Source organism: Macaca fascicularis, chromosome 11, assembly GCF_037993035.2.
Source record: "Macaca fascicularis isolate 582-1 chromosome 11, T2T-MFA8v1.1".
NCBI classification, from domain to species: Eukaryota; Metazoa; Chordata; class Mammalia; order Primates; family Cercopithecidae; genus Macaca; species Macaca fascicularis.
This window is the reverse complement of record NC_088385.1, coordinates 18,226,735-18,251,165: the sequence shown is the minus strand read 5'-3', so window position 1 is coordinate 18,251,165 and position 24,431 is coordinate 18,226,735. Positions and strand designations below refer to the sequence as shown.

Below are 24,431 nucleotides of genomic sequence, written 5' to 3'. Positions count from 1 at the left end.
ATTTGAGACATCCTCTAACCATAATCCCTACACTCAGCATATTGCCATATGCTTGAGAGGAAACCCCCAACTCCCAGGTTCTCTCTGGAGAGGGAAGGAAAGAACTACAGTATGTGTTCAACATTCTGATTTACCTGGGGGTTGCCCAAGGATCTGACTTCTGTCTCACCTGTTTCAGAGTGCAAATGAAAATCAGCATATTCTAGACACTTGGAGCTACTAAAAATAAAGATGGCTGTTTGAACTAGCATGCCGGCAGCCATCACAGACCTGGGAGGGTCCTGCTTAGTACAAGGGAGAAAAATGACAGATCTCATCTACTTCCTGAGGAAGGAAAGTGTTGGACCACATGTTCGACATTTCAATTCTTCTAGAGATTGCCTGAGGAACTGGCTTCTGTCTCACTTGTCTTAGAATGCAGATGACACCCAGTACATTCTAGACATCTGGGAGCGACTAAGAACACAGCTGGTGGTTTTGACTAGCATGCAGATTTGAGGAGTCCCCAGAATCTCTGGTCAGGCTGATAGGTGAAGGTCTTCTTTTGTTTGAGGCCAGTCCATGAAGGCTGGAAGAGGTAGCTGTTTTGTCTAATATCCAGATATAATAAAATAAAGAACCAAGGGAAAAACCAGCAGGTAAATATGTCCAAAACAAAGTACAAGATTAATCTCCAGAAATCAAACTTATTGCAATGTAGATATATTATGTCTCTGATGGAGAATTCAAAATAACCATCAGAAATATGCTCAATGAGGTCAATAGAACATGCATGAACAAAGTGAGAATTTCAACAAAGAGATAGAAAACATTAAAAAAGACTACCAAAAAAAATGAAAATGAAAAAGAGTGATAAAAGCTCACTTAAGGGACTTACAGGGCACCATCAAATGGCCTATATATGCATTATGGGAATTTCACAAGAAGAAGAGAGATAGAAATGGAAAGAGATCTTATTCAAAGAAATAATGGTTGGAAATTACCCAAATCTGGATTAAAAAGGAAGTCTAAGAGCTCCAAATGAGATAAATCCAAAGACATCCACACTGAGATGCATTATAATCAAATTGTCCAAAAACCAAAGATAAATAGAATTTTGAAAGCAACAAGAATAAAATGACTTATCACGTACAGGGAATCTGCATAAGGCTGTCAGCAGATTTCTCAGCAGAAACCTTGCATGTCAGTAGAGAGCAGGATGATATATTCAAAGTGCTGAAAGAAAAATATCTGTCAACTAAGAATACTATATATGGCCAACACCATCATTCAAAAATGAAGAGAGATAAAGACTTTCCCAAAGAAACACAAGCTGAGGAAGTTCATCACTATTAGAGCTGCTTTACAAGAAATGCTTAAGGGAGTTCTTTAAGTTGAAACAAAATGATGTGAAATGACAGAACAAAAGCAAAGGGAAGTACAAAAATTTTTGGTGAAGATAAATACATAGACAAATACGGAACACTGTAATACTGTAATGGTGGTATATAAATTACTTTTACTTTCAGGATAAAAGTTAAAAGCCAAAAAAGTACTGAAGTAACTACATGTATACAAATATTTTAAAAGATACATAATATAAAAACGTGTGAATTGTGACATCAATAATATAACAAAGTATGTGAGGGTGGGGATTTTTGTATATGATTGAAAATAAGTTGTTATCAGCTTAAAATAGACAACATAATAAAAGCTGTGTTATGTAAACGTATGGTAACCACAAAGATAATACCTACATAAAATATCAATATAAAATTGCGATATAAAATATCAATATAAAAAATTTAAAAAAATACAAAGGAAGACAACCAGAGATAAAAGAGAGATAAAAGAATTGCAGGTCAGACAGAAAACAATTAACAACAAGGCAATAGTAAATCCTCCCTTAGCAATGATCAAATGGATTAAACTCTCCATGAAGACTTAGAAATAGCTAAATGGGTTTTAAAAACCTCAAGTTCCATTTATATGCTGTATTATTCATGGTTCTCTAGAGGGACAGAACTAATAGGATATGTGTATATATGAAAGGGAGTTTATCAGGGAGAATTAGCTCACATGATCAAAAGGCAAAGTCCCACAGTAGGCTGTCTGTGAACTGGGGAAAAAGAAGTCAGTAGTGGCTCAGTCTGAAGCCAAAAGTCTCAAAAGCAGGGAAGCCAACAGTGCAACCTTCAGTCTGGGGCCAAAGGCCCAAGAGCCCCAAGCAAACCACTGATGCAAGTCCAAGAGTCCAAAGGCTGAGGAACCTGGAGTCTGATGTCCAAGAGCAGGAGAAATGGAAGGACGCATCAGCGTGGGAGAAGATTATTTTAAGTAAACAACCTAATTTTACACCCCAAAGAACCAGAAAAAGAATACATTAAGCCCAAAATAAGCAGAAGGAAGAAGATAATAAAGATTAGAACAGAACCAAATGAAATATGAAATAGAAAAATAATTTTAAAATTAATAAAAGAATTAGTTTGTTTAAAAGATAAGATTAACAAGATATTAGTGTAACTTTTCCCCATAGTATAACTGAGGAAAAAAGAGAGAATTCAAATAAATGAAAACAGAAGCAGAGACATTGTAATTGATACCTTAGAAATAAAAAGAATCATGAGGCTACTATGAACAATGATATATCAGTACACTGGATAACCTAGAAAACATGGCTATATTTTTAGGAACATACAACCTACCAAGACTGAATTATTGAGCAATAGAAAATCGGAAAAGACCTATAACTAGTAAGGATATTGAATCAGTAATCAAATACTTCTCTACAAAGAAAAATCCAGCAGTGACTCCTACCAAACATTTAAAGAACTAACATCAATCCTTCTCAATTTCTTCCAAAGAATCTAGGAAGCAGAATACTTTCAAACTCATCTTATGAGGCCAAACAATAAAATACCAAGTAAAATACTTTGGCTCTGATACCAATGCCAAACAAAGACACTGTAAGGAAAACAAACTACAGGCCAATAACCCTGATAAACATAGATGCAAAAATCCTCATCAAAATGCTAGCCAACTAAATACAACAGCATATTAAAAAGATCAGACACCATGACCAAGTGAGATTTATCCCTGGGATGCAAGGGTGAGTCAACATATGAAAATCAACTAATGTGGTATACCACGTTAATAGAATAAAGGGTAAAAACCACACCATCATCTCAATAAATGCAGAAAAAAACACTTGATAAAATTCAACACCCTTTTATGATAAAAATTCTCAACAAGTTGGCAATAGAAGGAAATTAACTCAATATAGTAAAGGATATACATGAAATGCTCAAAGTTAACATTATACTCAGTGCTGAAAATGGAAAGTTTTTTCTCTAAAAATCTAGAACAGGACAAGGATGCCCACTTTTACCACCCTTCTTTTTTTATTATACTGTAAGTTCTGGGGTACGTGTGCAGAACGTGCAGGTTTGTTACGTAAGTGTACATGTGCCATGGTGGTTTGCTACACCCATCAACCTGTCATCTACGTTAGGTATTTCTCCTCTGGAAGTCTTAGAGCAATTAGGCAAGAAAAAGAAACACAAGGCCTTCAAACTGAAAAGGAGGAAGTCAAATTGTCCCTGTTTGCAGATGACATTACCTGATATATAGAAAACCCTAAAGTTTCCACCAAAAAAAAAAAAAAAAAAAAACTGTTAGAAGTAACAAATAAGTTCAGTAAAGTCACAGGATACAAAATCAACATTCAAAATCAGCTGCGTTTCTAAATATTAACAATGAATCATTTTTAATATCTGAAAAGGAAATTAAGAAACAATCCCATTTATAATAACTTTAAAAAGAATAAAACACTTAGGAATAAACTTAATTATAGTGGCAAATGACTTGTACTAAAAACTACAAAACATTAATGAAAGAAAAAGACACAAACGATTGGAAAGGTGTCCTGTGTACATGGACCAGGAGACTTATTATTGTTCAAATGTCCTTACTTCTTATTGTGCAATCTGCAAATTTAGCATACTTCCTATCAAAGTCCCAATGGCATGTTTTAACATTGGTAAAAAAATCAGGAAAAACCCTTCCTTCCTTCCTTCCTTCCTTCCTTCCTTCCTTCCTTCCTTCCTTCCTTCCTTCCTTCCTTCCCTCCCTCCCTCCTTTCCTTCTCCTCCTCTTCCTCTTCCTCTTCTTCTTCCTCTTCCTCTTCTTCTTCTTCCTCTTCCTCTTCTTCTTTTCTTCTTTCTTTCTTTCTTTCTTTCTTTCTTTCTTTCTTTCTTTTCTCTCTTTCTTTCTTTCCTTCCTTCCTTCCTTCCTTCCTTCCTTCCTTCCTTCCTTCCTTCTTTCTTTCTCTCTCTCTCTTTCTCTCTCTCTCTCTCTTTCTTTCTTTCTTTCCTTCCTTCTTTCTTTTCTGAATCTCGCTCTGTCACCCAGGCTGGAGGTGTGGTGGCTCACACCTGTAATCTCAGAGTTTTGCAAAGCTGAGGAGGGCGGATCACCGGAGGTGAGGAGTTTGCGACCAGCCTGGCCAACATGGTGAAATGCCATCTCTACTAAAAATACAAAAATTAGCCAGTCCAGATTTTCTCCTTGTTAGGCATACATAAAATAAAAAAATATTTTCTATAATGGGTTTTTGAAAATAAAATTTGAAATCTTATTCTTCTATCAAGAAAAAAAGAGGAATGTGTGTTTCAAGATTTTATGGGTAATCTTGACTTAAATATTCTTTTTCTCACTCAGATCTGGAAAATTCATGAAGCCTCTTCCATATCAGACAATTAAATGAGATTTTTTCCAAATGAAAATGTTCTATCAAAGAGTCAGAAAAGAGTGTTGCACCTCTTATGTTTCCTGGGTTGTAATGATTGTGAAACAGATTTAGACCTAGAAAAAGTAGCAGATAGAGTTGATTGACTCTGTGTAGTAAAGGTAGAAATCCTAGACTTTAAGATTTATTTTTTTGTTTTTAATTCCATTTATGTGGTGTATCACTTTTATTGACTTGTATATGTTAAACTATCCCTGTATCTCTGTGAGGTGGTATGAAATCCACTTGATCATTGTGAATCATCTTTTTGATATACTGTTGTATTCAGTTAGCTAGTATTTTGTTGAAGACTTTTTGCATGTATATTCATCAGGGATATTGGTCTGTAATTTTCTTTTTTTTGTTATGTCCTTTCCTGGTTTTAGTATTAGGGTGATGCTGGCTTCATAGAATGATTTAGGGAGAATTTCCTCTTTCTGTATTTTGTGTAATAGTGTCAACAGGATTGGTACAAATTCTTCTTTGAATGTCTGATAGAATTCACCTGTGAATCGTCTAGTACTGGACTTCTGTTGTTGGCAATTATTTTTTGTACCATTTCAATCTCGCTGCTTGTTACTTGGCTTGTTCAGGGTTTCTAATTCTTCCTGGTTTAAGCTAGGAGGGTTGTATATTTCCAGGAATTTATCCATCTCCTCCAGGTTTTCTAATTTATGCACATAAAGGTGTTCATAGTAGCCTTGCATGATCTTTTGTATTTCTGTGGTGTCAGTTGTGATATCTCCTTTTTCATTTCTATTTGAGCTTATTTGGATCTTCTCTCTTCTTTTGTTGGTTAATCTCACTAACAGTCTATCGGTTTTATTTATCCTTTCAAAAAACCAGCTTTTTGTTTCATTTATCTTTTGTGTATTTTTTGTTTCAATTTTGCTTAGTTCTGCTCTAATTTCTTTTCTTCTGCTAGGTTTGAGGTTGGTTTGTTCTTGTTTACCTAGTTCCTTGAGGCATGACCTTAGGTTGTCTATTTGTGCTCTTTCAGACTTTTCGATGTAGGCATTCAAGGCTATGGAGTTTTCTGTCAGCACAGCCTTTGCTGTATTCTAGAGGTTTTGATAGGTTATGTCACTATTATCATTCAGTTCAAAGAATTTTTAATTGTGTCTTGATTTCATTGTTGACCCAATGGTCATTCAGGAACATGTTATTTAATTTCTATATATTTGCATGGTTTTGAAATTTCCTTTTGGAGTTGATTTCCAGTTTTATTCCACTGTGGTCTGAGAGAGTGCTTGATATAATTTCAATTTTCTTAAATTGATTGAGACTTGTTTTGTGGCCTATCATCCAGTCTATCCTGGAGAATGTTCCATGTGCTGATGAACAGAATGCATATTCTGTGTTTGATGGGGAGAATGTTCTGTAAATATTTGTTAAGTACATTTGTTCTAGGGTAAAGAAATCCATTGTTTCTTTTTGACTTTCTGTCTTAATGACCTGTCTAGTGCTGTCAGTGGAATATTGAAGTCTTCCACTATTATTGTGTTGCTATCTATCTCATTTCTTAGGTCTAGTAGTAATTGTTTTATAAATTTGGGAGCTCCAGCATTAGGTGCATATATATATATATAGGATTGTGATACTTTCCTGTTGAACAAGGCCTTTTATCATTGTATAGTGTTCCTCTTTATCTTTTTTAACACTGTTGCTTTAAAGTTTGCTTTGTCTTATATAGGAATAGCTACTCCTACTTGCTTTTTGTATCCATTTGCATGGAATATCTTTTTCCACCCCTTTACCTTAAGTTTACGTGAGTCTTTGTGTGTTAGGTGAGTCTCTTGAAGGCAGCAGATACTTGCTTGGTGAATTCGTATCCATTCTGCCATTCTGTGTCATTTAAATGGAGCATTTATGCCGTTTACATTCAATGTTAGTATTGAGATGGAAGGTACCATTCTATTCATTGTGCTATTTGTTGCCTGAATACCTTTTTTTATTTATTGTTGTTTTATAGGTCCTGTGAGACTTATGCTTTGAGGGGGTTTTGTTTTGATGTATTTTGAGGATTTGTTTCAAGATTTAGAGCTCCTTTTAGCAGTTCTTGGAGTGCTGGCTTGGTAGGTTGTTTGTTTGTTTATTTATTTATTTATTTTTGAGACAGCATGTAACTCTGTTACCCAGGCTAGAGTGCAGTGGTGTGATCATGGCTCACTGTGGCCTTGACCTCTCAGGCTCAAGCAATCCTTCCACCCCAGACTCCCGAGTAGCTGGGACTATTGGCACACACCACCACACCCAGCTAATTTTTGTACTTTTTGTAGAGATGGGGTTTCACCATGTTGCCCAGGCAGTTCTTGAAATCCTGAGCCCAGACAATCTGCCTGCCTCGGCCTCCCAAAGTGCTGGGATTACAGGCATGAACCACCATGCCTGGCCTGAACTTTAAGAATTAAATCAAACAGGCCGGGCGCGGTGGCTCAAACCTGTAATCCCAGCACTTTGGGAGGCCGAGACGGGCGGATCACGAGGTCAGGAGATCAAGACCATCCTGGCTAACACGGTGAAACCCCGTCTCTACTAAAAAATACAAAAAACTAGCCGGGCGAGGTGGCGGGCGCCTGTAGTCCCAGCTACTCGGGAGGCTGAGGCAGGAGAATGGCATAAACTCGGGCGGCGGAGCTTGCAGTGAGCTGAGATCTGGCCACTGCACTCTAGCTTGGGCGACAGAGTGAGACTCTGTCTCAAAAAAAAAAAAAAAAAAAAAAAAAAAAGAATTAAATCAAACAATTATGGATGGAAAGGCTTTAAAATTGTGTTCCTGGTATAACGACAGGTTTCTATAAAGTTGTCAAATCATTTTGGCCAACACAGGATGAAGGGCTAGAAAGCGAAGGTAGAGAGGATCTGAATAGAGACTGGGAAAGAGTTGTTTCCTTAAGCTGCTTCTGGTAGAGGGTCTCTAATATTCAGGAGAGGAAAACCTGGTAAATACCTCATAGTACAAAACCTCTTTATTGGCAGGAATGTTGCTTTTGTAATTCATTCAATTTCAGAGGGAATTTCCTGAATGCAGGCCACTGCCATAGGACTGTAGAAAATATCAAGTTAAAAATGCAGCGTCACTTAGAGAACTAGCAAATATAATAGGAGCCATAAGACATGGACATACATGTATAACATATAGAGCATAACAAGAAAAAGGGAAGGGAACTGAAAAAACGAGATTGTATTTAGCTGGATATATAAAAGAATGTTTCACACAGGAAGTGATCCTTACTTGAATCATAAATCATCAATTTAAAATTAAAAGGAGCCTTGGAGGTGACTTAGTCAGATCCTCTGGGGCAGTGAAAATGGTGATGAAAGTTTATTAGGGGCAGATAGCACTAAGTACAGAACCATTTTATTTTAGAGTAATTTTAGACTTACAGAAGAGTAGCAAAGATAGTACAGAGAATTCCTGTATATGCTTTACTCAATTTGCCCTACTGTAACATCTTAGATTACCATGATGCATTCACCAAAATTAAGAAATTAACATTGGTACAATACTATTTTCATTGTATAAATGTAAGGTGTATAACATGAGGTTTTGCTATGCATAGCCACAATGAAATGATTACTATAGGTAAGCAATTTAACATATCCATCACTTTCCATATTTTTTATTTCTATAGTAAGAGCATCTACTCTCAGTAAATTTTCAGTATTGCAATACAATGTTATTAATGATAGTCCTCCTACTGTACAGTAGATCTCTTGGCCTGTTCATCTTATATAACTGCAAGTTTGTTCCTTTTGACCTATGTCTCCTCATTTCTTCCTCTTCCCTGCCCATGGTGTGCACCCTTATACTGTTAAAGAAAACTAAATATGGCCACAGAAGGACTCCATATTTCTATATTTGAGTCCATGTGGATGAACTGTAACCTAACTTAAAAGTCAGACAAAACTGAAAACCAAGCTTAGGAGTATGCACCTGTAGCAATCACTGCGTCTTGGCCAATCCCAGCGGCCATACTTCAGCCACTCATAGACTGCTAAGTGTTCAAACTGTGTTCAAATAAGGCAAATTCCAACCTGGAACCAATCCAGTTGTTTCTGTACCTCACTGCTGATTTCTGTATATCATTTCCTTTTTTTTTTTTTGTCTATAAATCTTCTTTCACTACGTGGCTGTGCTGCAGTCTCTGTGAATCTACTGTGATTCTGGGGGCTGCCTGATTTGCAAATTGTTCGTTGCTCAATTAAACTTTAAATTTAATTCTGCCAAAGTTTTTCTTTTATCAATATTCTACATGTATTCACTTTTTTTTTTTTTTTTCAGATTCCACATACAAGTAAGTCCATGTAGTATTTGTCCTTCTGTGTCTGGCTTATTTCACTCAGCATAATGTCTTGTTCTTTGGGTTCATCCATGTTGTTATACATTATAGAACTTTCTTCATCCTTAAGGATGAATAATATTCTATTGTGTATATGCATAGTACCCCAATTATTTTAATCCATTTTTTGATCAACAGAAACTGAGATTGTTTTTATGTCTTGGCTATTGTGAATAATGCTACAATGAACATGGAAGAGCCGACATCTCTTGGAGTTGCTTGTTTCATTTCCTTTGGGCATATGCCCAGATAAAAGATTGCTGGATTATATGGTAGTTTTATTTTTAATTTTTTGAGAGTTCTCCATACTGTTTTCCCTATGGCTGTAGCAATTTACACTCCCATCAACAGCGTGCAAGGGTTCTCTTTTCTCTACAACCTTGCGCACACTTGTTTTCTCTTGGCTTTTGGATAATAGCCCTCCTAACAGGTATGAGGTGATTGTGGAAAACATCCAGCAAATGTCTGATGAATAGTTACAGTGCAAGGCCTTTCTATAAGTGCAGGCAGATAATGCTATTTTCTGTTCCTTATCGCACTTCCTTCTCAATCAGTCCTTTTTTTTTTTTTTTTTTTGCTAGGAACAGGAAGATAGAATAGAGAAGAAGACAAGTATATAATGCCAGGTGGATTCTTTTGAATAAGATTCCATAGGGAAAGTTTCTAGTATTAGGAAAAAATCATTTTTAACATACAGTGTAAGAAAGTTACCTGGAATGTGGTAAGTAGGAGAAGTACACATGTATGGAATGTTCGGCATTTCAGTATCTTATAGGCTAAGAAATGAGATATACGGCATATGTTTCAGAGTAGTTCTATATTGTTACCATATTCCTGTAAATGTGTTACTCTATTGTTACAGCTACCATAAGTAAATACCATTTGGAATATCTGAAAATGGAAATCACTCTATCTCAATGATAACAGAAGCAATTTCACTTGTTTCTGCTAGGCAGATCAACTGGAATTATATTTCAAAATAAAATAAATATTTCCTGAGAAGACTGACATGAAATCCACAATTTCCCTTATACAGGGGATTTTTTTTTTTGAAATGAACCTGATGAATTTGACCATTAATCTGCGCAGAATGAAACCATCAGTTTCCAAAGAACCAGGAACTCAATGTACCTATAATTGTCCTTTTTGTTCAAAGACTATAAGATGTAACCCACTAACATAGATGGCAAATTTGGCTCTTAAAAATTTGCTTTTTGGTGAAAAGTCATAGTTATGAGGCATAGGATTGTGGCAAATTCACGAATCTATGTTTGAACGCATCCATCATGCTTGCCCAGGAATTCATTAGTTGTCTTTAAATTTAGTAATTCCTTACATTATGGATTGGTTTTCTTTTTTAATCCTACATCTAATTTTGTCAGTGTTGCCTTGCTCATCAAAACCTTCTCCATCTTTCTTGATGGAGATCAAGTGAAATTAGTGAAGACTGGTGGGGAAACAATTAAACTCATAAATGAAATAGTATTCAAAGCTAAGGTGGCGAATTCCTTGCTTTTCACCCACATTGCTTTGCCTTTTTATTCTCTGCAAATGGGCTGGAAACGAGCAATAAGAACCTGCTGCAGTTTTTTATTCAAGATTTTATTTAAGCACAATTTTGGAGCTTAATATTCTTTCTTGTATGTCATTTATACTTTCTACTGCCACCCCCCATGAAATCCATCCACAAAGAAAAAAAGTCATAGCCATTTGTTGTTATTCTGTTTCACTTGTCATAATAGTTGTGGGGTCAGAACCAATGATCAATCCGTAGGACTGATTCTCTAAAACCTTATTCTTTCCAGGCAGCTCTTTGCAGAGGGCTAGATGATTCATATGCTGAATGTAAGCTTCAGTAAGCAAAATACCAAGAAGTCACTGGAAAGCGGGTGTGCTCACTGTGTGCTAACATGCAGGGAGGACGGGGCTAGATGATGTGTCACGAGTATCCCAAGTATGAGTAATGCGTGCTCTCTGCAGGTGTTACTTTCTTGACATAATTGCAACTTGGCCAACTCTTTCCAGGCTTCCCTACTGAGGATAGACTTTTCCTCAACCACTCCCTGCTGGCAGAGTGAGATGGATTTTGAGGGTATCTTTTCCTACTTTTATTTTATAAAAAATAAAATATTTTATATAAATAAAATGTTTTAATTAATTAATAAAATAAAATTAATATCTTTTCCTACTTATATTTATTTACCCTAAGAAAAAAGGACTTCTATTACGACTTTCATATGACTTCTATCTTACTTATGACATCCCAAGTAACTTGCTTACACTGTATGTTGAAAATGGTTTTTCCCAATACTAGGAACTTTCCCTGTGGAATTTTATTCAAAAGAATCCATCGGGCATCATATATTTGCCTTCTTCCCTATTCTGTCTTCCTGTCCCTAGCAAATATTAGAATAAAATACTTTAATTAATAAAATAAAATATCTTTTCCTACTTATATTTCCAGGTACATAAGGAAGAATGGAATGAGTCTCCCATTATTTTAGTTGCTAGAGCAAATGCTGCTCTGAGTATCTTGTGGTGACCTCTTTGCCTTCCATCTCTTTGGTGGATAGGGCAGGGAACTAGGAGATTTTGAAAGATGTTTTTCTGATTCAATTTCTTCTATAATAATAATTTTCTTTACATTGACCATGAGTCTTTAGTTAGAGAAATGTAGTTTACATTAGTAAAATTTAAACTTCTAGTACCACAAAACCTGTATAATTTGGAAAACAAATCCCCAAAATTTAAGGAAAAGGCTTGGGATTATTTGTTGTTGTTGTTTTTCAAATTGAACAATAGAATAACATGCTGAGAAAGTGCACTGCTATTATGCATTGTTCTGAATAGATTGACACTATATTAACGAGGCATTAGAGTAATGAGTGATTCACTATTTTTAAAAATCCATATATTGAATATTTTTAATCAATATGCTACAAAGGCTGCTTTACAAATGTCAATTTCATGAGTGCTCTGCATCCTAAAAAGCATAAATTCATTTAACTTAGATTTTGCTAATATGTTTCAGTTGAACTGTTTCTGTCCTCCCATTTTAATATTTGGCTGAGTTTTGTTCCAGATATGTCAAAGACCTGGCCTAGGGAGATAAGGATTAATTTACTGAACATAATTTACAATAATGAAATCAAGCAGAAATTTAGAGTAACAAACCCAAGTCAATTTAAGTTGATTCATTTTAATGAAGTAATTTTTTTCTAAATGGAGATACCAAACTACATTTTTATAAAATAAAAGTAATGATTATCCACCATTTGGTGTAAGCACATGATTGGTTGTTAACTCAAAGCGGGACGGAACATTTTACTTAGCTGTAACTCCACTTAACATTAGGTTAGGCCACATGAAATTGATGGTACTCAACCAATACATTTTTGACACTTAATGCTTTAAAAATAAGAACCAAAGAACTTCATTCCTTTCATTTTCTTACAATAAATGTTTCCTGTGCACTTACATTGTGTCATGCTCTAAGGCTATGTACTTTATTTACAGAGGTGCCTATCCAGCCATTTATAAAAGCACATAGGGACTCAGTAACACCCTAGATTGAAATATAAAAATATTGAATAATCAATTTAAAAATAGTAATCCATTTCAATGAGTCCTAATATTTAGATAAAAGAAATATATGACCACTGTACAAATTAGCATATGTCGCTAATAAAACATTAATAACAAAGGAAAATAAAATTATTGTAAGTCCATTACCCAGAAGTAACCACCTTTATACTTTGACTCTTTCAACCTGCTGTTGTTCTTTAATAAAAATGGCATCTTGCTGTTTTCTAATATGCTTTTTCCCATTAATGTATGGAAAAAACTTAGCATGTCAATAAATATTCTTTGTTTATATTCATTTTAAGTGACTGCCTTATATCACATTTTTTGGGTACTAGAAACATTATTGTGGTTTCTAATTATAGAACCCATTGAGAGACAAGAAGTCCTCATTTTTTTTAGTCATTACTATTCAAAGACTGGTCTGTGGAATAAGGCCAGTCTGAAAACTGTTTATAAGTCATCTATTATAGTTTGTTCAGCCTGCTATAGAAAAAACATGGACTAGATAGCTTATAAACAACAGAAATTTATTTTTCACAGCTCTGGGAGCTAGGAAGTCAAAGATCAAGGCACTATTAGATTTGGTGCATGATGAGGATCCGTTTCTTGGTTTATAGATGGCCATAATTTTGCTGTCACATGGTGGAAGGGGAGGGGGATCTCTCTGGGACCTCTTTTATAAGGGAACAAATCACCTCCTGAAGGCTTTACCTTCAAATATTGTCACATCGGGGATTATGTTTCGGCAAACAAATTTGGGCGGAGCAGGGGAACAAATTGTCTATGGCGTTATATGTAACAAAGTAAGAATATCAATGGAGGATTTGCCTTTAAAACTTCTTTTTTTCTTTTTGTTTTTGATTTGGGGGTACATACACAGGTTTGTTATCAGGATATACTGTGTGATGCTGAGGTTTGGGATACAAATGATCCCATCACCCAGGTATTAATCACAGTACCTAACAGTTAGTTTTTAAATCTTTGCCCTCCTCTCTCCCTCTCCCCTTGAGTAGTCCCCATTGTCTATTGTTGCCATCTTTATGTCCGTAAGTACTGGATGTTTATCAGCCACTTATAAGTGAGAATAGTCAGGACTTGGTTTTCTGTTCCTGTGTTAATTTGCTTAGGATAATGGCCTTCAGCTGCATCCATGTTGCAGCAAAGGACATAATTTTGTTCTCTTCTATGGCTGCATAGTATTCCATGGTCTATATGTGCCATATTTTCTTTATCCATTCAACTGCTCGTAGGCCCTTAGGTTGATTCCTTGATTTTGTTATCACAAATAGTGCTGTGATGAACATGTGAGTGCAGGTGTCTTTTTGGTAGAATGATTTGTTTTCTCTTGGATATATACCCATTAATGAGATTGCAGGGTCAAATGACACTTTTGTTTTAACTTCTTTGAGAAATCGCAAAACTACTTTCCATAGTGCCTGAACTTTCATTCCCTCCAACAGTGTAGGAGCATTCCCTTTTCTCCACAGCCTCGCCAACGTCTGTTGTTTTCTCATGTTTTAGTCACAGCCATTCTGACTGGTGTGAGATGCTATCTCATTGTGGTTTTGTTTTGCGTTTCTCTGATGATTAGTGATGATGAGCATCTTTTCATGTTTCTTGTGTGTCTTCTTTTGAGATGTGTCTGTTCATGTATTTTGCCTATTTTTAATGGGGTTATTTGTTTTTTGCTTGTTCAATTGTTTAAGTTTCATATGGATTCTAGATATTAGAACTTTGTCAGACGCAGTTTGTGAACATTCTCTCCCTTTCTCTAGGTTGTCTGTTCACTCTGTTGATAGTTCCTTTTGGTGCGCAGAAGCTCTTTAGTTTAACTAGGTCCACTTGTCATTTTTTGTTTTTGTTAAAATTGCTTTTGAGAATTGTGTCATTAATACTTTCCCTAGGCCGATGACCAGATTGGTGTTTCCTAGGTTTTCTTCTAGAATTCTTGTAGTTTGAAGTCTTATGTTTAAATTTTTAATCAATTTTCAGTTAACTTTTGTATATTTTATATGGGATCCAGTTTCATTCTTCTGCATATGGCTGGACAGCTATCCCAGTACTATTTATTACTGAATAGGCAATTATTTCCCCGTTGCTTATTTTTGTCAGCTTTGTCAAAGATCAGATGGCTTTAGGTGTTCTACACGTCAGATGACTTTATTTATGGGTTCTCTATTCGGTTCCATTTGTCTACGTACCTGTTACTGTAAGAATACCACGCTGTTTTGGTACTGTAGTCATAAAGTGTAGTTTGAAGTTGTGTAATGTGATGCGTCTGGCTTTGTTCTTTCTGCTTAGGATTGCTTAGACTATTTGGACTCTTTTTTGGTCTGTATAAATTTTAGAATAGTTTTTTTTTTCCTAGTTCTGTGAAAAATGATGTTGGTAGCTTGATAGGAGTAGTATTAAAAGTATAGATTGCTTTGGGCAGTATGGCCAATTTAATGATGTTGATTCTTCTAATCTATGAGAATGGAATGTTTTTTTGTTTGTGTGTGTCATCTGATTTCTTTTTGCAGTGTTTTGTAGTTCTTCTTTTATTTAGATGTACTTCCAGGTATTTTGTGTGTGTGTGTGTGTGTGTGTGTGTGTGTGTGTGTGGCTATTGTAAATGGGATTGCATTTCTGTTTTGGCCCTCAGCTTGAATGTTATTGGTGTATAAAAATGCTACTAAATTTTGAACATTGATTTTGTATCCTGAAACTTCGCTGAAGTAGTTTGTCAGTCCCAGGAGGCTTTTGGTGGAGTCTTTAGGGTTGTCAATGTATAGAATCATATTGTCCATGACAAGAGATAGTTTGACTTCTTTTCCTATTTGGTTGCCTTTTATCTCTTTCTCTTGCCTGATTTCTCTGGCTACCAATTCCAGTATTATGTTGAATAGGAGTGGTGAGATTGGGCATCCTTGTTTGGTTCCATTTCTCAAAGGGAATGCTTCCAATTTTTGCCCATTCAGTATGATGCTGATTGTGGGTTTGTCATAGATTGCTCTTATTATTTTGAAGTATGTTCCTTTGATGCCTAGTTTGTTGAGGGTTTTTATCACAAAAAGTTGTTGGATTTTATCAGATGCTTTCCCTGTGTCTGAGATGATCATATTGTTTTTGTTTTTAATTTTTGATATGGTGAGTCACATTTATTGATTTGTGCACATTGAATCAACCTTGCATTCCAGGAACAACACCTACTTGATCATGGTGACTTAGCTTTTTAATGTATTTCTGAATTCAGTTTGCTAGCATTTTGTTGAAGATTTTTGCATCTATGTTCATCAGGAATATTGGCCTGTAATTTTCTTTTTTTTTCATTGTGTCTTTGCCAGGTTTTGGTATTGGCCTGATACTGGCTTTTTAGAATGTGTTAGAAGGGATTCCCTTCTTGATTTTTTGAAACACCTGCAGTAGAATTGGTACAAGTTTTTTGTACATCTGGTAGAATTTGGCTGTAAATCCGTCTGGTCTGGGGATTTTATTGGTTGGTAGTTTTTATTTTATTACTGATTCAGTTTCAGAACTTGATATTGGTGTGTTCAATGTTTCAATTTCTTCTGATTCAATCTTGGGAAATTGTGTGTTTCCAAGAATTTATCATTTCCTCTAGATTTTCTACTTTTTGTGTGTAGAGGGGTTCATAACGGTCTCTGAGGACCTTCTGTATTTTGGTGGGATCAGTTGTAATGTCATCTTTGTCATTTCTGATTGTGCTTATTTGGATCTTCTCCCTTCTTTTCTTTGTTAATCTAGTGTATTGATGATGTTTATCCTTTCAAATAACCAACTTTTAGTTTTGTTGATACTTTGTATGAATTTTTTGGGTCTCAATTTTATTCTCAATGTCTGCCCTGGTTTTAGTTATTTCTTTTCTTCTGAGAACTTTGGGGTTAGTTTGTTCTTGTTTTTCTAGTTCCTCTAGATGTGATGTTAGATCGTTAATTTGAGATCTTTCTAACTCTTTGAGGTAGGCATTTAGCACTATAAACTTTCCTCTTAATACTGCTTTTGCTGAATCCCAGAGATTTTGGTAGGTTATGTCTCTGTTTTCATTTATTTCAAAGAATTTTTAAATTTCTGCCTTGATTTCATTGTTTACCCAAAAGTCATTGAGGATCAAGTTGTTTAATTTCCATGTAATTGTGTTGTTTTAAGAGATTTTCTTGGTATTGATTTCTGTTTTTATCCCATTGTGGTTTGAGAGTATGGTTGATCTGATATTTATTTCATTGAGACTTGCTTTATGGTAGAGCATTGGTCAATCTTGGAGTATGTTCCATGTGCAAATGAGAAGAATACATACTCTGTGGTTTGTGGGTTGAGTGTTTTGTAGACCTTCATTAGGTCTACTTGGTCAAGTGTTGAGTTTAAGTTCAGAGTTTCTTTGTTAGTTTGCTGCCTTCATGACCTTCTAATGCTGTCAGTTGGGGGTTGAAGACCCCTACCATTATTGTGTGGTTGTCTAAGTCTTTTAGCAGGCTTATAAATCTGGTTGCTCCAAAGTTGATGCATACATATTTACGAGAGTCCAGTCTTCTTGTCGAATTGAACCCTTTATCATTATGTAATGCCCTTCTTTGTCTTTTTTTACTGTTGTTTGTTTAAAGTATGTTTTATCAGATAGAAGAATAGCGACCCCTGCTTTTTTTTAAATTTATTTAAGGGATGGGATCTTCCTATGTTGTCCAGGCTTGTTTTGAACTCTTGGGCTCAAGCGATCTGCTTGCCTTGGTCTCCCAAAGTGCTGGGATTAGAGGTGTGAACCACTGCACCTGGCCTGTGACCCCTGCTTTTATTTCTTCTCTGTTTGCATGGTCGATCTTTCTCCAACCCTGTACTTTGAGCCTATGGGTGTCTTTACATGTAAGATGGGTTTCATGAACACAGCAGACTGATGAGTCTTGTATTTGTTTTTTCCAGGTTTAATTCACTTTATTTTTCTTGTATAAAAACCCTATGTTGTAGCCACAGCTGGAGCCTGGGTCCTCTGCATGGAGACTCTGGTGTGGGTCTTGAAGAAGTGGTCAGTGAATTCCTGATAGGGAGACTTGGTGAATACAGTCTCCTTCCAGAGGTCGGGGGTCGGGTAGCTGTACGTCTTAGAGATGGCATCAAAGGTGGCCTTGGCAAAGTTGCCCAGGGTGGCAGTGCAGCCTCTGGCTGAGGTGTAGCAGTCATCAATACCAGCCATCATGAGCAGCTTCTTGGGCACAGGGGCCAAGACGATGCCAGTGTCCCTGAACTTGGGGATGAGGTGCACCAGCAGAGAGCTGCAGTGGCCTGTCACCTTGCAAGGGACAGTGTGGGGTTTGCCGATCTTGTTACCCCAGTAGCCTCTGCACATGGGGACAATGGAGAGCTTGGCCAGGATGATAGCCCTGCAGATGGCAGTGGCCATCTCCTTGGAGCACTTAACACCCAGACCGACGTGGCCATTGTCGTCCCCAATGGCAACAAATGCTTTGAAACTGGTGCGCTGGCCGACGTGGGTCTGCTTCTGCACCATCATAATCTTCAAATCCTTCTTCTTGAGAGGGGCCCCCAAGAAAAAGTCAATGATCTCAGATTCCTTGATGGGCAGAGAGAAGAGACAGATCTCCTCCAGGGACTTGATCTTCTTGTCCTTGACCAGGAGGCCCAGTTCAGTGACGGGCATCCAGTCATCCTCGGCCTTGCCTCATGGAGCTCCGTGGCCTCAGTCCCAGTCCCGTCCAGGGCCGTGACCACAGCCCAGATGCCACTGCTGACACATCCACGGAAGCCACCACGGTTCCCCATCCCAGGGCTCCTGGGGCCTCCTGGTCCCCTCACTGCACAGGCATCATCCGCCATTTGGTGTTTTCTTGGAGAAGAAGTGACTCTTGTATTTTTATCCACCTTGCTGCTCTGTGTCTTCTAAGTGGTGCATTGAGACCATTAACATTTAAAGTTAATATTGATAAGTGAGGTTTTGATCCTACCATAAAGTTGTTAGCTGGTTGCTTTGTAGTTTCTATCGTGTAGTTATTTTACATGGTCTGCAGACTATGTACTTAAGTGTGTTTTTGTGGTCTTGGTATCCTTCTTTCATTTCCATATTTAGAACTCCCTTAAGGATCTCTCTTAAGGCTGGTCTAGTGGTAATGAATTCCCTTAGGACTTGCCTGTTTGGAAAGTATTTTATTTCTCTTTCACTTATAAACCTTAGTTTGTTGAGATATAGAATTATTAGTTGGAATTTCTTTTCTTCAAGAATGCTGAAAATAGGCTCCAGTCTCTCCTGACTTGCAAGGTTTCTGCTGACAAGTCCTCTATTAGCTTGATGGGGTTCCCTTTGTCCATGATCTGTCCTTTTTCCTCTAGCAGTCTTTAAGGTTTTTTCTTTAGTGTTGACCTCAGTCAATCTGGGGACTACATGGTTTGTAATCTACATGGCTTGATATTTGTTTTGTGTAGTATCTCACAGGTATTCTCTGAATGTCTTGTGTCTGGACATCTATCTTCCTAGCTAGATTGGGCATGTTGCTTGAATTATTCTTTCAACTATATTTTCCAGGTTGTTTGCTTTTTCCTTCTCTCTCAGGAATGCAAATAATTTGTACATTTAGTCATCTTACATAACCCCATATTTAATGAGGACTGCTCATTTAAAAAATTCTTCTTTTTTATTTTTGCCATATTGGGTTAGTTCAAAAAAACAGTCTTCGATCTCTGAAATTCTTTCTTCTGCTTGGTTCAGTCAATTGATAAAGGTTTCATTTGTATTTTGGAATTCCTTAGGTGAGTTTTTCATTCCAGAAGCTCTGATTGATTTTTTTTAAAGATGTTTATCTTTTCGTTCACTTCCTGGGTTGCTTTAGAAATTTCTTTTTGTTGATTTTCAACCTTGCCTTGGATCTGAATGGGCTTCCTTGCAATCCATGCTTTGAATTTTTATTTATTATTTCCGAGTTTTGATTTTGGCTAGGGACCATTGCTGGAGAGGTAGCTCAATCTTTTTGTGGTTTCACTGCATTCAGGTTTTTCATGGTGCTGGAATTCTTGTGCTGGTTGCTTCTCACCTGGAGACACTGGCACTTCTAATTTTTGTATTTTGTATTTTTTTCATACAGGTAGGACTTTTCCTTTATCTTTCTTTCCTTATAACAAATATAATTACTATTACTCCCTTTCCCTTCCCTACTCCCTATGGGGTGTGACTGTAAAGAATGCTGAGCAGGGTCTTTCAGTTTTGCTTCTGTAGCAGTATGTGCTTCTTTCAACAGGTTTTATATTGGGCTTTGGAGTTTGTCCTACAAGCCTGTAGATAACATTTATAGGTAAGAGCCAGTTGTGGCCAAAGTGGCTGGGTATGTACTTGATCTGTGTTTAGAGGTGGAAGTTCTCTGTTGCCCCAGGCAATGGGTTGATTCATAGAATACACATTGGTCTGAGGTCCCTGCTCAGCCCTGTGGGGGCAGGACCCACAAAGGATGGGACCAGTTGGGCAGGTCTGCCTGTAGGTCTCCTGATGCAGGCACAAGCACCAGTACCAAGTGAGAATCCAGTGGGTGGCTACCAGACACCCAGAGGTGTGTCTAAATGTGGATTCGGGAAACCTCCTTTGCTCCAAGTTCTGTGTTTAGAACACCAGGCAAGCAGGTATTCTAAATGCCGGGAGATCTGCCTGAGCATGGAGCAGAAAGGATCTTGCTATACCATGATCTATGTCCATAAATGGTGGGGCAGCTCAGGCTGCTGAACCAGATGGCTGGATGCTCAGAATGTCTGGCGATCTGCCTGAGTGTGCACAGAGAGGGCTTCCTTGCACCAAGATCTTTGGACAGTCTTGATGGTCCTGGTGAGCAATGCCCCAAAATCTGGAGATCTGCTTGGGTGTGGAGCAGAGAGAGCCCCGCTGCACAAAGATCTCTGCATAGGAAGGGTGGGGTGACTCTGGCTGCTGAACTAAGCAAGCAGGTGCTCTGGATGCCTGGAGATCTTCCTGGGCATGTAGCAGAGAGGATTCCTCTGCACCAGTCTTTGCACAGGAAGGATAGGTGGCTCCAGCTGCCGAACCACGTGAATGGGTGCTCTGAATGCTTAGAGATCTGCCTGGGCATGGAGCAGAGAGACCCTCTCAGTACCACAATATATGTCAAGGAAGGGTGATGTGGCTCAGGCTGCTGGTCCAGACAAGCAGGCGTTCCAAATACCCAGATTTCTGCCTGGGGATGGAGCAGGGAGGGCTCTGTTGTACCACAATCTCAGGGGAGGAAGATGGGGCACTCAGCAATGGCACACACAGATCAGTTCCAGATTGCCAAGCTGGCCTTGGCTGCAAGTCTTGCTGCTCAGAAGAAACTGCAACTGTAGCAGCTCTCCTCCTGCCTGTGATGGGGGAGAGCACAATTCCAGAGATTACTGCCGAGACACTTTTTCACAGTTCTGGCTGTGGAGGCCCCCACCCCACTCCAGAGAAGATGCTTCAATCTCTGGCCCAAGACTGAAGTGCCTCTGTAGCCATGCTGCTAGGGCACCAAAGAATGGCTGACTTTGTGTGCACCCAGATTTAAAATGGCATCCTGCTCTCATCCAGGGTCTGAGAAAATGTTTGCCACTTTTCCTGGTGTCTTTTCTTCACAGCATCTCCAAAACCCTCCCTAAGTTAACTCCAGGGCTTAGGAGAAGCAAAGTGCTCTCTCTTGGCCTGGGTTGCTTGAATCTCCAGTGGAAAGGTGAGTCACAGAGGGAAACTCTCTGCCTCTCTCACATACTGGGGCTTCACTCACTTTTATCAACCGGATGCCATCACAGGGCTGTTTAAAACTATCATAGCAATTTGCCAGACTATATTATGTTTGTTTTTTATGTAATAATAAAAATAAATTACTGCTTGTATTTTGTATGCTTGCTTTAACTTTTTATAAATTTATTTTTGATGAACATATTGGTACACCGTAGATTGAGCAGGGGAAAATCCTTGATCCTTTGCCACAGATAGTTTAAAAAGGATAGCCAATCTGGCTAGTCTGACTAGAACTTCTTGGCCCGAAAATAATAGCCTGAGCCAAAGACATGTTGATAGGAATGTTTTCAGTGATAAGGCAGCTACAGTTTGGAGGAGTATGTGTTAGTATTTGGAGAAATAAGTGTACTGCTATCCATGGTACTGAACAATAATTTCTCACTAAGGCCTGATTGTTTCATCTAACCTTAGAATACTGGTTACTACGGACCAACATTTCTCAGGAATTCCAAATCAAGAGAAAGAAGAATCAATGGTGATATATATTTGCGAAATATGAGGAAAAGAGAAAAACTGACACAGGTAAAGAGGAATTATAGAGAGATTGCCAAAAAGAAAAAAAGAGTGCTTTGCTAATTTATTTACTAAGATAATTTAGCCAACCTTAGCCAAAATGCCAAAAGAGCAACAGATTTATATTCAATACAGTGCAAAGCAGCATCACTGTTGACATTAATAAATAAGTTATTTTTGAAAGAATGACAGACGAGATTGCCAAGCAGAGATTTTATGACTGATGTCATGTCAGCTCAGTTACACAAACATTTTCATACTTTTCCTTTGCTTTAGTTTTCAATACATATGAAAATTGTGTTTTGTGAAGCTATGCCAAACCGTAGAAAATCATGACTTATGGGTCATCATTAAATTAGTAATTTCACATACTTTTGAAAGATCTGTCATATTTTTGATAGCTACAATCACTCTTACCCTATTATAGTTGGGAAAGTCTATTACCCTATATCAGCCTCTTGCCCACACATTGTGAATATAGGAGATGCTTCATAAATGATAGTGACTGAATAAGTTTGTCAGATCTTCTCTGCTAAGTTAGGGAAAAACAGGGGGCACTGGTGTCTTTAAAATTTATGCCACTAGACCTCCTTGAGAGAAGAAGGGTAGGAGTTAGGGCTATGTCTTGCAGCAGAGATGCTAATGCTTCTTTGCAAAAGCACCTATTATTTTGCAATTGACTGACTGTATCTGGGATTCTTGCAACCAAAAGGGCCAAATTATTATGGATACAGTATAATGTATTTAATCAAAGTCCTATTATTGCTTATTTAGGTTGTTTCACATTTTCATTGCGCTAATCAGTGATTCATTGAACATCCCTATAGCTAAATCTTTGCACACATTCAACAGCTCATTTAAATTTCAGAACATTTCACAGACATTCACTTGGTTGAAATTTTAGTAGTTCTTGAAACATCAACCAAATCTGGCCAGCTTGTTGAAAGGCCTACCATGAATTAAGTGATGTTTAAGTAGGTCTGTGTTTTATTTAACATAATAACACCTACATACGTCAGAAAAAAATTCCCATGCATTTATGTGAATAATACCTTTGATGTCATCTGTGAAAAATGTTCAATGGCCAAATGGATTTGTAAACTCCTGCTGAAAAAAATTTTCTCCTTTTCCAGGAAATACTGATCTTTACTATTTTACCATTCACTCTGATCAAAAATAAAGAACTTACTTGTCCTTAGTCTTTACCTTTACTTATATGAGAGACATGCCACCCAAATGAGTTTTAGTGATACTCTGTTGCTTATGTATGAAAACCAAAGTGCTGAAGAGAAACCTAAAAGTATTCTGAAATCTGATATGAAATTGAAAATTAGTGCATTTGAACTTGAGATATTTCAGCTGAGTTTATGTTTGCTTTCAACTAAAAAGGCAATAGTTTAAACATTGTTAAAAGTGTTATTCAGTTGTGCTAATATTTGGTAGAATTTATTTCTAGAAAAATGGGATATAACTCTGCAAAGGGCATTTTACTGGACTACTCATTTTCAAGAGAGCAACTTCTGTGCATACTGAATAGAAAGAAGAACCCAAGATATGCATATTAACAGGGAATTCAGTGGCTGTATTATGACCAATAGACCACATATTCAGCAAAAGGACAGAAAATTTTGGAAGATTTTCAAACTTAAGGCACAGAACAACATTATGTTTCAAAAACAAATGAACAAACAAACAAAAACCAGCTGCTACCAATGGCATTTTTCACAGAACTAGAAAAAAACTACTTTAAAATTTATATAGAATAAAAAAAGGGTCTGAGTAGCCAAGGCAATACTAAGCAAAAAGAACAAAGCAAGAGGCATCACGCTACCCAATTTCAAACTATACTGCAGGCTACAGTAACCAAAACAGCATGGTATTGGCACAAAAACAGATATGTAGACCAAAGGAACAGAATAGAGAGCCCAGAAATAATGTCACACACCTACATCCATCTGATCTTCAACAAAGCTGACAAAAACAAGCAATGAGGAAAAGACTCCCTATTCAATAAATGGTGTTGGAATAACTGGCTAGCCATACACAGAAGATGAAACTGGACCCTTTCTTTCCACCATATACAAAAATCAACCCAAGATGGATTAAACACTTAAATGTAAAGCCCAAAACCCAAGACTGGCCTGGCGTGGTGGCTCATGCCTGTAATCCCAGCACTTTGGGAGGCCGAGGCAGGCAGATCACAAGGTCAGGAGATCGAGACCATCCTGGCTAACATGGTGAAACCCCGTCTCTACTTAAAAAAAAATACAAAAAGTTAGCTAAGCATGGTGGCATGAGCCTGTAGTTCCAGCTACTCGGGAGGCTGAAGCAGGAGGACTGCCTTAACTCAGGAGGCAGAGGTTGCAGTGAGCTGAGATCAGCGCCACTGCATTTCAGCCTGGGTGACAGAGTGAGACTCTGTCAAAAAAAAAAAAAAAAAAAAAAGGCTCAAAACTATAAAAAC

At 37.4% G+C, this 24,431-nt stretch overlaps 1 protein-coding gene and 1 pseudogene across 2 annotated transcripts in view; both read right to left on the bottom strand.

Moving 5' to 3' along the window:
* The window catches only part of PTPRO (protein tyrosine phosphatase receptor type O), a 278,715-nt gene that overhangs the window by 145,828 nt on the left and 108,456 nt on the right, over positions 1-24,431 (bottom strand). The gene's annotated exons all lie outside the window — the stretch shown is intronic.
* LOC135966174 (small ribosomal subunit protein uS5 pseudogene) lies at positions 15,989-19,920 on the bottom strand (annotated as a pseudogene).